The sequence below is a fragment of the Sturnira hondurensis genome, unplaced genomic scaffold (genome assembly GCF_014824575.4).
Source record: "Sturnira hondurensis isolate 20B ecotype Veracruz unplaced genomic scaffold, ASM1482457v3 Scaffold0020787, whole genome shotgun sequence".
Lineage (NCBI taxonomy): Eukaryota > Metazoa > Chordata > Mammalia > Chiroptera > Phyllostomidae > Sturnira > Sturnira hondurensis.
Genome location: NW_028093418.1, coordinates 1,137,855 through 1,155,751, shown reverse-complemented (window position 1 = coordinate 1,155,751; position 17,897 = coordinate 1,137,855). Strand labels below are relative to the sequence as shown.

General features: G+C 48.2%; 1 protein-coding gene across 1 annotated transcript in view; it reads right to left on the bottom strand.

The window, feature by feature from the left end:
• Positions 1-14,256, bottom strand: part of MYRIP (myosin VIIA and Rab interacting protein) — a 204,581-nt gene extending 190,325 nt beyond the window's left edge. Inside the window, exon 1 of the mRNA XM_037030385.1 lies at positions 13,884-14,256. The gene's annotated coding sequence lies outside the window, so the exon portion shown is untranslated. The remainder of the gene's footprint in view (positions 1-13,883) is intronic.
• Between the last annotated feature and the right edge of the window lie 3,641 nt (positions 14,257-17,897).

Sequence of the window (17,897 nt, the reverse complement as noted above, 5' to 3'; positions counted from 1 at the left end):
GTCTCTCCAGGCAAGATGGACTCAGGCCAGGCCAATGAGACCCCCCACCCTGAAATCTGAATCTTACATGAAGTAACCCAGACGTTGTTCGTAGTTGGATCTGAGTGATCCCCAAGGCCCCTCCATGAACAGGTTCTCCATCAAGTACCTGGGTTCATATCATCAAGTACCAAGATCCTTTGAGACGTCCGATTCCTTTCTCTCCGAGGTCTCCAAGTCCCTTTCCAAAAATGTCCTTGCAGGAAAAAGAACCCAAACGGGCATAATCACATGTATGAATAAAAGGCCTGCCACTTCCTCACCTACAGAGGTGCTGAAATCACCTTCCAGGCATTTGAAGCTAAAGCTTAAAAATATAAATGTTGTGCCTAAGTATACATCACAAAGCTTTTTTTTTAGAAATAACCATGTTAATTCATTGACTAGATCCACTGGAATTATAGAACACAGGGACAGATATGAATTTTTATAGTAGAGATTTTAATGTAGGGAGGAAGAGATAAATATTCCAAATAAAAGGAAAATGATAGAGACAAAGTTGATTTCAGTTTTTCACAAATGAAAGAAAAAGGAATGTAAGTAATAACACATATATAAGTTCTTACCTAACCAAGCAATAGATATCAACAATCTGATTCTTCCCCTGAAGAAAAGGCTTGGAGAGATTCAGTCATCTACCCAAGGTCATCAACTTAGTCATCCCAATAACCATGGGTCTCGTTCCCGAGGCAATGCTCTACCCACTGTGCCTCCAAATAGCATAATTCATTCCAATCTACCTGAAAGACTCTAACATCACCCAACCCATGCCTCACATTCTATAAACATAATCTTTACTTCCACAAGAAAATGTCTGTTTCATGTCACATCTTCTTGGTGGGCTACCCGAAGGAATGCGAGGCAGATTGCCTCTCACCAAATGTCCCAAAAAAGCAGATCTTGACCTCCCAGTAAATGAGATCAAGCTTTCAGTAACAGACATGGCTTGCTGTGAAAAGGTCAGCCCCACTGAACTCAGAGCCAGCAGTCTTGTCAAACCAGCACCAGACCCTGGAGGACATCCAGCCCGTTTCAAGAATATTAATAACTCCCACACTTCAAGTGTGAGCCTGCAAGGTGGAGGTTGCAACGGAAGATTCATCCAAAAGAATTACTATTCTGAGCACCAGGAGAGTAGGAGTCAGAGCCAGTGACTCTCAGCCAAGGGCTAGGTTGCCTCCCAGGGGACATTCAGCAAAGTCTGGAGAAGTTTTTGGTTGTCACACCTAGGGACATGCTATTGGCATTTAATGGGTAGAGATCGGGGGTTGTTTCTAAATGTCCTGTGAGGTACAACAAAGACTCACCTGGCCCAGAGTGTCATTGGCACTGAGTGTCCTGGCTGAGGGGCTCTGGTCTAAACACAAAGGCACGAAGGTCGGACTCTTGCTCTGTGGCCCCCACACGCCCAGCTCACCCAGCCCAGTTTGCAGGGGGTCATATTGATTCATATTGATTTCACATTCCTGACACAGTGCACAGAGGGACTGAAATCACTACAGACAGTCTGGGCTCTGGGTTCACTCGCAGACACTGTGGCGGTTAATTTTATGTCTCAACTTGCCTGGGCCCTGGTGTGCCCAGATATTCGGCCAGTCATGACTCTGGATGTGCCCGTGAGGGTTTCTGGATGAGAGTAACATATGAATCGCTGGACTGAATTAAGTAGATTGCTCTCCTTCCTGTGGGTGGAGCTCATCCAATCAGTTGAAGGCCCGGATAGAACAAAAAGGCTGGCCCTCCCCCAAGTAAGAGAAAATTCTTTCTGTCTGGTGTGTTCAAATTGGGACACTGGCTTTTTCCTGCCCCTGGGCTGAGACTGAAGCATCAGCTCTTCCTGAGACACAAGCTCGCTGGCCTTTGGACGGGGCCTACACCATGGGCCCCCTGGGTTCTCCCTCCAGATACAGGTCCTGGGATTGGTCGGCCCATGTAATCAAGTGAGCCAATTCCTTCTAATAAATGTCTCTGTATTACACATATATATGTATTTATATACACATCCTAGTGGTTCTGTTTTTCTGGAGAACTCTGGTGAATACACACACACACACAATTATAAGCTATTAGCAAATAGATGGCCTGCTTTACAAAGCGTGATGACATGTTTCTGGCTTTCTCTGCAGGGACTGCACTTAAAAGGGACAAAAACCCAGCATCTGCATTAGAGCCCAGGGTGTTTCTCTGCGTCTTGAATCAGAGCCCCGGCTTCAATACCCTGCTTTTGTTCTCTGAGGCTCTAGACAGAGTGGGAGCCTTGTGATGCGCCCCTGTCTGCTTCCCACCCCTCGGGTGATTTCACATTGGTCCCCTGCACGGAGGACAGTGCAACCAACACGCAATGAAAGTACACAACTCTTCAGCCTACTGAGAATTTCCTCTTCAGTTTCACCTGGATAATGATGCTTGTTGCTGTCTCTACTGTTTAAAAGTCTGGTGCATTTCTTCTGTCTGCACAATAAAAGTACATCGAGATAAGAGCTGGCAGCTGGCTGTATTTGGAACTAGACTGCATAATTACACTGGAGATCATAAGACTAAGAAAAAATACATACATTAAAACTCACGAGTTCATCAACTCTGAATTGGTGATCAAACATGATAGGCTAAACTTTAACTGTTCCATTTGTTCTCAAAATAAAGCAATTACGACAACAAATAGTAGATGAGAAAAGGAGAACATTTACCTTCTAGAGAGAGCAAAGCATTATCAGGTACCCACTTAGAAGTATCAATTTATATGTAAACACCACAAGTATAGTCTAAGCAAATAACAGCTGCAGGGCCTGGGGTTTTAGTACGCACACCTCAGAGGGCTCTCCTCACCTCCCACACCTTCGCTGCGTACAGGCTGGGACAGCCTGCGATAAAGGACAGGTGGGCGCAGCGTGGGAAGGGCCCCCTGCAGAAGGGGCTGTGAGCCACTGTACGAAGGAGCAATAGGGAGGTTCCCAGGAGTTAGCCTTGCCGGGGCCAGGGCCCTAAGGGGATCAGGGGGCCCAGGTATCCAGGCTGAGTGAAGACTGCGAACTGGTGCATCCCTGGGAGATGTGCTTATTGTTCTGTCCGTCTGTGGCAGGGTTGCGGGGGGAGGCTATGAAGCCTTGTCAAAGAGCTTGGACTTCACATGAGGGCCATAAGGGCCACTGCAGGGTCCTAAGCAGGTGAGCAACTGGAGGCACAGCATTTGTGCTTCTCTGGGGTCACTCAGGTAGTGGTGGAGAAGATGGCGAGGTGGCCAGGGCAGAAGCAGGTAAGTGGAAGCCACTGTGTGCCATATGAGAGCTCTGAGAAGAAAGCAGAGAAAAACGACTCAGCCCTACTGACTTACTCTCTGGAAAGACTAAAACTCTTTCCTTCTGGAAAACGTTCAGGCAGTTCAAAGTTCAACTCCCCACAGCGCAGGGGGTGGGGGGGGTCGCGCCTTCCCTCCCTCCTCCTCAAGAAGGAGGCACAGGGGCAGGACTGATGGCTCCCGTGGTCACGAACACGAGGGTGGCCAGGACACACTGAGCCCTTCTAGGCTCTTTTCTCTGATGGATTGTCCTAGGCAGTCCAGGGCTGTTGTCTCATTGTTATCACAGTCATCATGACCACCTAGCCTTTAAATTTAAATTTTAAAAAAATGGCTTAAAGTTTGGTGGGCGTTTTGGGATTTTGGAGACAACACAAAGAAACAGACAAGTATGCCGCTTTCAGCCACATACGGAGCCCACAGTACGGCGGCCAGTTCTGGGCAGGACCCAGAGCAAGGGGAGGCTCTGTAGCGAGTTCGGGCAGCAGGGCACACCGCACCGCCCCTTTGTTCGTGCAGGACCCAGCAGACCGATGATATCGATGATACCGGTGTCCACAGCAAGTAGGGCAGCTGCAGAGAGCCTCTGGAAAGCTTTTCAAAGCCCTCTCGGGCTGTTACAATAGAGCCACCCCCTCCTCTACAGCCAGCCAGTCTCCTTTTGAGAAACAGTCCCTGCTGGCAGTGGGCTCTGGCGTTGAATGCCTGACTGGGGAACATCGGTGGTCATGTGACCACCCAGCTTGGAGATTCTTAGTACGCTGGCTGGGTTCAGTGGGCACCCACCATCCGGTGGCAATGGCGTAGAAAACGGCAGCCCCAAGCGGCCCCAAGCGGCACGGGCAGGGGATGCGGACCCACGGCTCCTGTGTCTGCCACTTTGTCACCTCTCCCTCAGTCCACACACACGACCTCACAGGACCTTCCTGATGACCAGACAGCATAAGAGGAGAAACCACAGGCCTGATGTGTGGAGGGCTTAGGAGATGCCATCGCCACCACCCAGAAGGGGACAGCTGCAGCCTCACAGCCCCACTCAGGGGTGGCTCTGAAAGGCCGTGGGCAGTCCATGTGGCAGGCAGGAGTCTAAGCAGTATATTGATTTCCATGGTGCATGGACTGAGAGGTACCTGGAAGCTAACAGACCTACACCAATTCATGGGCAGTTACTAAAAAAAGCATGACCAGGATCGGGGAGAACAGGACTGGCCAGGACACCTGGGAAAGAGGTTTGCGGGTGACAGACCTGCCAGAGGAGCACAGTGTGATGGTATCTGACTGTCTAGGTGGAAGTTCTCAATAATCAAGTGAGCGAGATGACAGCCGGGAGGGCAGGTGGCAGAGAACCAGGGAGCAAAGTGGGCACAGCGGCAGGGCCCAACCTCGCGGCTGCGCATGCGTGCCACCTCACAGCCGGCCTCTGGGGGCTTTATCCATTGCAAACCGCTGAGGCCTTCCCTCCCAGACAGCAGAGCCTAGCACGGAGGCCCTCCCGGACACGTGGGGGAGGAACCTGTCAGCGCCTGGTGGCAGAGGGGTCACAGGGACCCTTCTGTCCTGCAGGGTGTAGTGAGTCTTCCCTACAACAGACAGGTAGATTTGCCATCTCCGCCCAGAGAGGCTGCTGCCTGCACTTTTATCCGTCTCTTAGAGAACAGTTAATTCACTGTCATGGTCCGCCCCACCCCCCACGTTGTGACTTGACCAAGAAACTCATTTTATGGCAAAGACGCTTTAGCATGGACTCGCGTTCATGGAATTCACCAGTCTGAACCACACACTGCCTTCCCTGGTGAAAGGATCGGTTTTCGGCCTCCAGCCCAGATGATTTTCAAAACACCCCTCTGATCTGACTCTGTCGTGCTGTGCTTCTTCAATCACCCAAGGTCCGAATGCAATAAACAGGTTTCTTTCTTTCTTCTTTTTTTCTTTGAAGCCTCAATATAATGAAAGTTGAAATAAATTTTTAAACTAGATGGGAGCGTACTTCCTTTCAAAAGGAAACTATTTCAAATAGGAAAGCTTACAATAAGATAGTGTGCTCAGCCAGTCCATTCGAACTGTGGATATATTCAAAGGTATATAAGCAACAACATTATAGAGATTTGACCCCAGATAATATCTTATTGAATAGACAGCGAAGAGGAGAATGAAGCTGTCCTAGGTGATGAAAAAGAAATCTCCAATTCAGTACCACAGCCGGAGGGAAACGGCTTAATGATCTTTAACAGCAGCCTGATCCGCAATACATTTTCCATCAGTAGGAGTTTCAGAGACACATGCTTTAATTAGAGTTAGCTGCTTCCAGGATAATTTGAGGCATGCTAGAGAATTCCATCGATGACATTATAGAACTCTTCACAAGCTGGCAAAAGTAGCTGCAGTTTTATTTTTTTAAAAAAGCAATTCGGGAATTTGAATGGGAGGACAGAAGGCTGGCGAGGCGGTTTGAGACTGTGCAGTCAGGCCCATGGATATTTAACTCAAAATGGATGGAAATGAAAAAGAATGTTTTCTTCACTCCCCCACCCCCAAAATCCAAAGGGAACGCCCTGAAAGCACAGCGTAAGTTTTCCGCAGGTGGGCAGTGGGATGTGTCACAGCCTGTGCCCGTGGGCCCCAAAGCCACCAAGCACACCTTGAACGCCTGCGTGAACCCAGAGATGTGTCAGACGCAGGGCAGCCCAGACGTAAGGAGCGAGGCCCTGCTCTGAGTTCCCACAGATGGGGCGGGGCGGCCTCCGGCCAATGTGTGCCCCCACCCGGCCTGGCCAGGGCCCTTTTCCCGGACCCCCTCTCTACCATCTCTTTCTTCTGAAGTCTCAATTCTGCAAAAACAGTTACCAAAAGGGAACACGCCACCCAGGGGCTCATCACGAGGAGCCTGTCACAGCTCTCGGAACCTCTCTTTCTTCTGATTTCCCCTCTGGAGTTTGTGTGTGGTTTTCAGCCCCCCGCCCACCCCCGCCCACCAAAAGAAATGCCATTTAAGAAAATTAGTTAATGCCATAGAAGAAAACAAATCACCTGACACTATCGCACAAACACAACCAGTGCTAACACATCAGTTGGTTGAAGGCCATTCCCCCCACCTGTTGCAGGAGCTGTGCTGCTTTGTCCTATTCCACACGCAGATGGAGCATCTCCTCTTCGCTGAGTATTGTATCCCCAGTGCATCGCCGTGTTAGTCTGACCACTGTGAAGCAGCACCCCTAATGGTCACGTTACATTACAGTAACTGGATGGACTTACTGACCGGCTCCCAGTGTTGCTCACCTGGGTTGATTCCCACTTCGGACACTCTCACAGAGAACTCTGATGAACACCTTCGTGCATAAGTGCATAAAGGGCTTTCCACACTGACGACTGTCCCCCTTGGGCTAGATTCCGGAAAATAACATGACACGGTCCAAGGTGAGGAATGCTACGGCCCCTGAGACGCATTTTCAGGCCCCTGTTAAAGGACAACACCTACCTGGCGAAGCCACCTGAATGAGCAAAATGGACTCAGGTGACGACGTGCCTAGCGTTGAACGGTCTTATTTGAGCAGACTCACTGAGGACAGTGCTTTAACCAAAGCAATGGTATAAAGCTTTTCCCCCCACTGTTTTCGCTGCTACCTGGAAGACTGCCAGGAGCCCCGCCTGAGAGATGAGCGCTAGGTGCTCCAGAGTGTGCGTGCTCCAGATGGCATTTTCTTAAAATCCTTCCATTTCATCAGATTCCCCTGAGGTCTTGAATGCCTGTCCTCCCGAGTCTCAAAAGCCTATTCCCAAGACCTTCGCAACAATGAGTCTAGAAGGGGAAACGTAAGATCTCAGCCTCTGAGTTTCCGTCTGGTTGTGGGAGCAAAACATCGCATCACCCAGGTGACTCAACACCCCTACAGCCCAGATGTGGCGCCCTGTGACTTCTGGCTTCTCCCCAAACCAAAATCACCTTTGAAAGGGAAGAGATCTCAGGCCATCGATGAGATTCAGGAAAATATGATGGGGCCGCTGATGGCGACTCCGACACAGGGTTTTGCAGAGTGTTTTGAACAGGGGAAGAGACACTGGGGGAACTGTGTGAGGTCCCAAGGCACTGACTTTGATGGGGACTGAGGCTTCATTGTCCTGTACAGTGTTTCTTGTATCTGGCATCATCTTCGGTAAGTGCCTTTATTTTTCATATGACCTGGATAGATACTTTCTGGACAGACCTTGGGCATTTTACTTCTGTGCCTCCTTCTCTAGTATTACTGTTTCCTAATGCACAGATACTACATGTATACACCGCTCTGGAAGTTTAAGTGAGTATCACCACCTTAGAAAGTGATTTGGTACCGAGTGGTCAAATTTTAATTTTATATAAACTATGACCCTGCAGTTCTATTTCTGGGCGTATATTCTCAAGAACTCCTTTTGCATGTGCCTAAATAGAGTTTCACAATGTTACTACACACAGCTATATATTGGGCAAAAGAGTCCATTATATTTTTTCTGTAAAATAAAAGACACATTTTTCACTTTCACCAATAACTGTATTGATTTGGACATTTTGAGTACATTAGCTACCTCCCACTATTGGCTTCTAGTGGGCAGAGGCCAGGGGTAAACATCTTCCAATGCACAAAACAGCCCCGCAGCAAAGGATTATTCAATAGTACCGAGAAATCTCACAAACCACTTTTGACACACTCAGTCAGTCACAGCACCTTCTCCACACACTGTACAATTTCTCTTTTTGGTGTTTCAGGTGTATTTTTGCCTTTCTTGAAATAATAAAGCATAACTGTCCAAAGTGTTGCATACCTTTTTCCATCTTCAGTATTTAAATGGCTGCACAAAAATTCACCAAGTCTGATAAGTTTTTTTTAAAAGGCATGCTGATACGACAGCTGCCACAATACGATCAAACAAAACAGTTTAGAATGAAGTTAAAGACAACTAAGTGCTACTAGAGTTATCGTACAGAAAAAACGCACCAGACTTTTTGGCCAAACCAATAATAGCTAAAAAATACAGAAGCCACCAGGTGTCCGTATGGAGGAGCAGGTCAATAAACTATGGCACTTTCATACGATGGAATGATATTGAACAGTTAAAGTATAAACACGATGTGCATAAAACAATCCAATAGTTCTCTTAAAAACACCAAGTGATAATGTAAGTTTGGTTCTTTTACAGGAAGTAAAAGATACAACACTTATGGAGAACTTTACAGTTACATCTGCTGTGAAGAGCCAATAAATACGAAGATACATTCTGTCTCACTATGGGGAAAAAAAGAGCCAAGTGCAAAATCAAGATTCTGGGGTTTTCCTTTGCCTGTGAAATTGGCCATGGTGATGAGTATTTGCTGTTGGCACAGCACCGGGACCTGGCACACTCAGGCACTGCCAGTGGGAAAATAAATGTATAAACTTTCCTGGAGGATTACTTGGCAATATGGATCAAAAATTTTTCAAGAGTAAACAAATGTTGACAAAGTAATTCACCCTAAGCAAGTAAAACTATGTACAAAGATGAAGAAGTTACAATAAAAAGTAACTGCTTCACAGTAAAAAATAACTGCTTCGTGTTTTAAAAAGAATGATTTTGTTGAATAAATTATGGATTAGGAGAATAAAAATGACAGAGAAGAATTATTGATATTAATGCCGCTCATATGTTGTTGAATATAAAGAGACTGCATTCACTTTAAAAATCATATCCATGGGGGCCTTATTAATCAAGGGTCACTGGTACCAGAGAAGAATCACTTAGTGTGAATTTACATGAAATGGGAACCAAACTTTCACAGTGAAGGAGGAGAACTTAAAAGAGTTGATTAGCACTATAGTTGAAGAGACAAAACAATAATTTTATCTGGTGTTTTTCCCAACATTTGATAACAGTATTTTTCATGGGAAAGGGATATTTAGGATAGATCCTAAAATTCACGAAGGAGCCTAAATGGTCAAGAATAGCCAAGACAATTTTGAAGAAAAAGGCTAGGAAGGAAAGATTTATTATAAAGCCTTAATAATTACATTAAAGTGGTATTAGCTCAGGAAACATAAAAACCACAGAAGAAACAGACCCTAATGTATAACAGAAACTGGTAAATGACAGAGCAGCAAAATAAATGAACAATAATTAATTGTTCACTAAATGATGGAGGCATAGTTTACAACATGGAAACCAATTAGATCCCTGCCTCACACTGTATAGAAATATAACTCTCAGATGAGTTTAAAGATCTAAAATTTTACCTAATAAAAAATACCAATGCATAGAAAAGAAAACTTGAAAACTAAAGTGTGTGTGTATATATATCTATATACACACACACATATATGTATGTATGTGTGTGTGTGTGTGTATATATATATATATATATATATGTATAAAGATTTCTAAGGGAAACAAAGTAAAAGAGCAGTGAAGTATATTCCATGCTTATCACATCAACCAAAATTAGAGCCTCTGATTCCTAGTAGCCACAGTCAAGGATATGGGGATCCAGGGAACTGCCACAGGTTGCCAGTGGAAGTGATAAATAGCACAGCCGCTTCAGAGGACAATTTGCAAAACGTCGTAGGGCCGCAGCAACAGACAGCTGTTGATGCGAGAGCATCTTACTACCCAGACTTTCAGCTTCTGGGGGCACACACCCTAGACACTCCTGTGCATTTCCACCAAGGAGATCCCTGCCGTAGTGTCTACAACAGCAAAGGGAAAGAACATCTCTTCTGTCCGCCAATGGGGAACATTTAAACTCTGGGATATCAAAGAAGTATTACATCTACTGCTATCAACCTATGTAATTAACACGTGTCAAAACCAACACCAGGTGGGGGAAAAGCAATCACAAAAATCAATGGCAGGTCTCCATTTACCGAGAAGGGTAAGCACGAAAGAAGACAAGACATAGTAGGCACGCACTCAATCCCAACATTACAGGTCACGTGAACTCCACCCCAAATTCTCACCCTTCAGTGTCTGAATTTCCCTCTTGCTCAGTAGAGAATGTTCTATTCATGTCAGTCCCATACTTAGACTAAGTAGCTACTAAATGCAAAGTAGTATGCTGGGTACAGGAAGGACAAGAGAAACTACAAGACTTCTGTCACCCTGCACAAGGCTGCAATTCAGCTAGGGAGGTTGTCTGAGACACCTGGCTCGCTCCTTGTCCTGGGTCTCACGGTGTGTAAACTTAGAAGACGTGCTTAATTTTCAAGGCCCAGGTCCTTAAATTCCTGGTCACAGGGGTCCCCAACCTCCTGGCCACAGACCAGTATCATCGGGGACCTGTTAGGAACCTGGCTACACAGCAGGAGGTGAGCTTGAATGCAATGCATTTGAATCATCCGGAAACGACTCCCACCCCACCCCCACCCTCATCCAGGGAAAAATTGTCTTCCACGAAACCGTTCCTGGTGCGACCACGTTGGGGACCGCAGAATGGGGAAGCCACTCTCCTGTTGTGAAGGTTAAGTGAATACATAACAATATGTTATGTATCCAGCAGCACATGGCAAATATCCAACACGCTTAGCAAACAGAGGTGTGGCAGCCATCGCAAGACTAAAGTCATCTAAACAGCCTCTCGGTCACACCAACAGTAAAATGAAAAGGTGACGGGGGGCGGGGGAAGGGCACTGACTGGGTTCCCTACAGGTTTCCACAGCTGGATACAGTGAAAGATCTACCGGCCCCAGGAAGGAGAGTTCCTTCTCTCACATCTTTGGGAGATTCTGGAGTGAAATGACACCAGAAGGACCCTAACGTAACCTTAACTAGCTTCTCAATTGACCCTCTTCGAAATTCCAAGGACATGCTGCAGCTCCAGGAGTTACTAGAGAGAAAGCAACAGTGTCCCAGCTCCACCTGCCCCGACCCACAGGATACCCTCCTAAAACGCTGGGATAGCGCTCTATCCATGAACTTAGCAGGCATCGGAGGGGATGCCTGCCTCGTCCTGGTGTTTCAACCAGTGTTTGGAAATCGCTTTCAGATCCTAAACGGTTGGATCTCATTCCTGCGATTCTGTTCGGAGGGCTTTGGAAAGGACGGTGGGCATTTCAGTTCTCCCGCCAATGTAGCGCCACCGTGTGGCGACAACGCAAACAGCGCATAAAATCACAGCCTTGAAATTCTGTGATTTTCACCGATTTTTAACTTTGAGGAGTTCAAATTATTTCCACTTTGTATGCTTCAAGGGAAAATTCACTCATATATTTTCTTCGTTCATATTTTCTTCTCACACTCTTTCAGATCTGCATTATTCAAAGACACTATGAATGAACCACCCTCCATTTAACCGTGTCAGCCCTGTTATATCTGGGGTCCGGCGGGTTGCGCCAGCGGAGAACCGATGACTAGGGCATCAGGCGGGGCAAACCCGGTTCAAAGTCCAACCACGGCTCAGGACCGAATTCTTCCTTCTAGCTTTCTGGACCAGCTTAGGTATAATTGACTATCTTTGGTTTGTATACACTAAAAAAAAGGAAGTAGAAAATCATCTAGCAGTTTCATTTTTGCTTTGAAACTGAAATGATAAAATAAATCGTAAGACTCATTAAAGTAAGAGCCACCGGACAAAGCTAAGCAGGATGGTGGTTACCCCTGGGAGAGAGTACCTACAGAGGTCATGGGGAGACGGGGAACATTCTAGGTCTTAATCTGGGCACTAGTTCACAGGTCTGCTTGGTTTGTGGACACCTGCCATGCATACACTTCTGCGTAACATTAAAATCAATGCACCTAGCTCAGGCCAGTCTTCCCTCCTTAGCTGGCCTTTGAGACAAAAGCCTGTGGACACCATGGTCACAACCAGGAAGGCAAAGCCAGGGGGCGTGCTCAGTTCTCTAGGAGGTATTTCAGTCTGTGTGAATCAACTGCACTCAAGGCCAAGGCCACAGAGGAACTCTCCTTCTGTCCCTCTGGGCAGCGAGAAAGGAGACAGTCTATACCTCTGTTGGTTTGAATTGCCATGGCCAGGAACGAAAACAACAGGCGGATGGAAAGTAGCATTTTCAAAGTCTCACCAAACCAAATTTCTCAGGAAGGAGGGATTTTTAGGTCTGTAAATCGGGGCCTAGAGACTGCTGTTAAAAATTTTTTTTTTAATTTCCTCCATTGCCACCTACAGTTCAGTTCCTCCTCCACCATCTTCCTTCCACTTTTACATATGTCATGTCCCCTGAACCCCAACTGCCTTGGGAAGCCCAAAAGACAGGAATCGCTCCATTTCATAGACTAAAAAGTTGAGGCTCAAAGATGTTTGTCAGACTTCACGAAACTATCTTAGGAGTCCTCTCATCGCTGAGTTGGGGCAAGGCAGGCTCAGTTGGAGAAACGGGGTGACGACCTCAAAAGAGGAGGGTCAACCCTCTCCCCAGCCCAAAGTTCTGAGAACAGCTCACAGCCCCAAAGGCGCTGCCTCAAAGGATCTGGCGTAAACTATTCACATTTGACAACATTTACATATTCCAGGACCGGACTCTAACCCCCCCGGAGAAGGTGTGAAATCCAGATCAAGGGCGAGGGAGAACGGGCAGACAAGAAGCCAAACTCAAGGCATTTATTTTCTAAAGGCTGGCGGGAGCCAGTGCTGGGGAAGCCAACCCCAGAGCCCAGCCGTTTCTCTTAGGAAATCCCTGGGCCCAAGCTGCTGTGGGCAGTCAGAGTCTCTGGGATACGGGTCCTCGAGGACAGCACTTATCTGGGAGGAGACGGAACGGGATGGATGTAGGCATAGAGGCACTTAGTGAATTCCCCTAACCCTGCCGAAACGTGAGCAAATTCACGGGGCATGGAAGGGATGCCGCACAGGTCGCAGGTCCAAGCCCGCCCCTCCCCCCNCCCCCCCCCCCCCCCCCCCCCCCCGCAGAATTGCTCCTCTACTTACTCACCCCAAAGATCCCCTAAGGGGTTCCTTGGGATCAGCGCCTGACCTCTTCCAATAAGGCGGAGTTGGGGGGAGTATGAGGAAGAGACCGGGACTGAGCTGAGGTGACCCCCACGCTCCCCACTTTCTACCCTGAAACAGCGCGCCCCTCTCCAGACAGTCCGAGGACCGGGCCAGAGTCTTTCGATTCAGATTCTTCTTACTCCGCGCACCAGCCGTGACCTTGGGCGAGTCCCTGATTAGCCCCATTTTACAGAAATTAAGAGTACAGAAGAGTCAAATCAGCTGCGCAGGGCTGATCCCGGCGCTTACTCGACGGTTTGAGGCGCCCCACCGGTGCGCCCGTAGCGTAGTAGGTGCACGTTGAACCGCAGCCCAAGAGCTACGTGGCCGGTGGGGATCAGAAACCGCCAGGGAAAACCAGAGGCGAGTCCAGCCCCGGCAGCGGGAGAAAGGTGAGGCTCCCGCTCTGCGACGGTGCCCTGGCAAGTTCGATTTCCCGCCCCAAACCCCTCCGCAGAGGTGGACTGGCCTTGCCCGGGACCCTGGCTCAGGACCCGCGCGGGGTGTGGGGAAACGTGCGAGACACCTCCACACACCCACCCCTGAAGTTGCCGCAACATAAGAGGGACGGTGGCGCAAAGCCGCGGGAGGGGAGGGGACGGTACTCACACGCGGTAGCCAGGCTGAAGTAGGTCCGTGACCTGGGTCATCGATGGTGGCCAGGCTCGGGCCACCACGCCTCAGGGTGTCGGGGGCACCTGCCGCAGCGCAGCGCGTGTATTAGGAGGCTGCCAGCTGAGAGGCAGGGGTGCGGGTGGGTCGGCGCGCCTGCTCCGAGCTGCAACGCCGCGGGGCTCGGCCGCCGGAACTGCAGCCGCAGCGGGAGTCCAGGAGGAGCCTGGAGGCGAGAGCGCGGCAGCGGCAGTGGCTGCGATGGAGTCGCCTGTGCCGCAGGCACCCAGGGCCAGCCTGGCCGCAGCCGCCGCTGACACCCTGGCCCAGCTGCCGGCCAATCAGAGGCGCCCCGAGTGGGGGCGCGTGCGGAGGCGGGGCGGGGGCGCAGGCCAGGCGCGGGCGAGAGCAGCGGTGTGCCACGGCGCCTGCGCTGGGGCAGGGGTTGCCTGCCCGCCGGTTCTTCTGGCTCTCCCCCGGCGCGCGGGCGGCACGCGCGGGGAGGGCGGGGCGCCTCCGGAGGAGGAGGCGGGGCTGGGGCTGCGCGAGCCTGGCCGGGGATCCGCGCCCCCTCCTGGGCTCTCCCTGGCGGCGCAGTGCGCTGTCTGAGTGGCGGCCCGGGAGCCCCCAGTCGAGACCTCAGGTCACTCCCAGCTTCGAAGTAAGGCTTTTCCTGTCCCCAGCCACTGGGAACCCGGCGTGGGGTGGTGGCCGGAGGGAGGAGGGGGGCTCTCCTGACTATGTAGTGACAGGTCATCGGACCCTCCGCTCCATGTTGCCTGTCGCAGGCTGGACTGAGGGCACCCTGCCGTCCGACCCTCACCAGGGGATCCTCACCAGGGGTGGCGTGGCGCTTCCGCAGATACACTCCTCCCTCCCTTAACAGTCAGTCCCTGGGCACTTAAAGTCAACGAAGTGACCCATGCCCTAGTCTGTATTCCTCTCATTCTCGTGACTTTACTGTGCTAGTGATGCTTGTTCGTTCCGGACACTGGCTGGGTTCCCGCTGGGCTGGGGAACTGCCTCGGGCCACTGTGCGGCCAAATCCGCAGAAGCCGGTCTTGCTGCACCCAGGGGTTAGTGACCAGTGCTGGTGGAAGGACTCTCCAAGATTTCGGCGGATGAGGAACGCCTCCGGGCCCAGGCCAGGAGCACCAGGTCCTGGAAGAGTGGCTAGAAGTCGAAAGGTTCCGCTGCAGGCCAGAGCTTCACGGCGCGTTTGCATCCATCAGGCACAAGGCCTGGAATCTTCCTAAGACAGCGGAATGCTTCGACTCCAACTACTGGGCTAGGAAAACACATCGTCATTTTAGCTGCAGGATGGAAGTCACTCCAATAAAACGTTTGCGGAGCTACATTGGTGATTCCTAAAACCCTGGGAATCCTCAGTCAAGACGGTGAATTGAGGCTGTTCTCAGCACGTAAATTTGCGCAGCAGAAATGAATGGCTCGCCTGTTTGTTGATCTGTCCGTAGCAGAAAAAACAAGCGAGCAAACGAACAAAAAAAAAAATCCTCTCAGAAGGGAACTTGGAAGGTAAAGAAGTTGAATTTTCTAAAGATCTGTTTTCCTCTCTTAAAGGGATTTTATTAATATTACCTACAAACTGGTTAAAGTAGAAGGAAGTTTGTGTTTAGTTTCTATTTTATTTATTCAACTTATTTCTATTTATCTATACTTGATTAGCACTGGCGTGGTACAAAACTCAAAATGTGTAAGTGGGTACACAGTTCCCACCCCTTGTTTCCCAGCCTCTCAGTTCTTCTCCCTGGAGGCAACCATTACTATCCTGTTCTTAGGTAGTCCCCTGGAGAAAATGTAGTTGTCTGGTCCTTATGTTTACTCTTTGTTACACAAGACGGTAGGTCTGACTTCTGGCACACGTGGAATGAGGGGGTCAAGTGAGGTATATGAGTGGAGAAGTGAATGTAAAATGCGAAAGAGTTACTCTCCACAGGTGACCCTACAGTGTTTGCATCATGGCAAGAATGAGGCTACGCAGGTGTTTGCAAAACTGACCTAAATATATAAACTCACCTCTTTACAAGTCCTAACATTTTGCCTGAGTAGTAAACATTCTAAAAGAAAGGCAAATAAATACAGAAGAGTTCAGTGATTTGGTTAAGGTCACAAATAATACAGAAAGAAAGTAGAGATGGAAATGCGGAGACGTTATGAATGTGAAAGAGTCCCAGTTCCCTATTGGTCGTCCTTCAGGTCAGAAACAGATGCAGCATTAATTCTTCACCAGAGCTGTTATTGATTTTTTTAAAAAATCATCCCCCATGAAAGGTTTGGCATGGGAAGATGCCGTGGGTACCAATGAGCCTGCAAGAAGAAGACCTAAAATGCTACCTCCTTGATGGCTCCAGCCTGAGCTGTCACTCAGCAAAATTCTGCTGAGTCCCAGCAGTATCCATCCCTTCTCTTGCCCTCGTGATGCACAGGCCGGGCTTGTTTTTCCATCCACGGCATGATCTGGACCACGGTACAAGTTTTAATGCAGTCTTTCCTGATCAAGAAGAGCTCGTTGATTTGCGCACCAAGGAAATGCATCTTGTGTTCTTTAAAATGTAAATCAGACAGTCCATTTCTTAGCCAGGAGATTGATGAGTTTATACTAAAAGGAAAAGGACATGTCTCAGGAGGATTCTGGGTAGAATTAAAAGGGCATTGATCACAAGACTGGAGTGCCAGCCTGCCCTTACCACTTCCTGTGTGTGTGACCTTGAGTAGGTTCCTTAGCTTCACCAAACCCTAGATTCTCTAAAGAAAACTTACGGTCCTCTCCATTGCCCTGTACGGTGGTTATTACTTGATACAATGTATGTGGAATTGCTTTGCCTAGAACGAAATTTTATATATGTTAGTTATCTAAAAATTATAATTTTAACCTGGAAAAAGTGAGTTTATACAGACAATTTCTGTGCCCTTTTGTAGTATTCTCTGGCATAGAAGTGGTGAAACCTTCACTTACTACTTCCTTATCATCCAAAATGTATCTGATTTTCTTTTTTTAAAAATATGTCTCATCCATGGCACTGATTTTTTGTTATACAATGTTAGTTATTTGGATGTATCTCCATCCAACGTCCGCTGCAAGAGTGGGAATGCCTTGAAGCTGGCACCATGTCCCATCTTGGATTCCTGTGGGTGCCTACAATAGTGTCTTTATAATGGTAGACATGCAAGAATTATTTGTTGAATGAAAAGTAAGTGGATGACAGGAAAAATTGGTAAGTGGTACCTTATAAAAGTTTTTTAAGAACTTCCATTCTATACAAACTATTAAGAGGATGAAAGGACAAATAATATTCTAGGAAATATATTCTCAAATAACATATCTGACAAGGGATTCATGTCTAGAAAAAAAGGATGCTCGGCATTCAATAGTAAAAAGCCAAACAGTCCAATCAGAAAATGGGCAGAGGGCATGAAGGGATATTTCGCTGAAAAGCGTACACTGCAGGCAAATAAGCACACGGAAAAATGTTCAACATCATCAGCCATTACGAAAATGCAAATCAGAAGTATAACAAGATGTTACTGTGTATCTAACAGAATGGATAAGGTGAAAAATAGTGGCCACACCAAATGCTGGTGAGAAAACAGTAACTGTCACCTATTCATTGCTGGTGGGAGTGTAGAATGGTGAGATCACTCTGGAGAATAAGTTGACTCTTTCTTTTAAATCTAAAACCAGACCTACCATACAGCTCAGCAATTGCACCTTGGGCATTTGTTCTACAGAACTGAACACTTCCGTTCACATAAAAGCTTGTGCAGAGCAGGCCACACAGGACTAGTCCTTAACAACCCTATCTCGAGCAACCCCGAGACAGGGGATCACAGCACGCATCCAAACCGCTCACTGTGTAAGGAAAATATTCACGTTTTTGGACAATTCAAGGTGGGTGGGAGGCTTCAAAATGGTGATTCTGCAATTTTCTGTTCTTCAGCAGAGATTAATTTTTTGAAAATGCAAAAGAGGTTCTGGCTGGTATGGCTCAG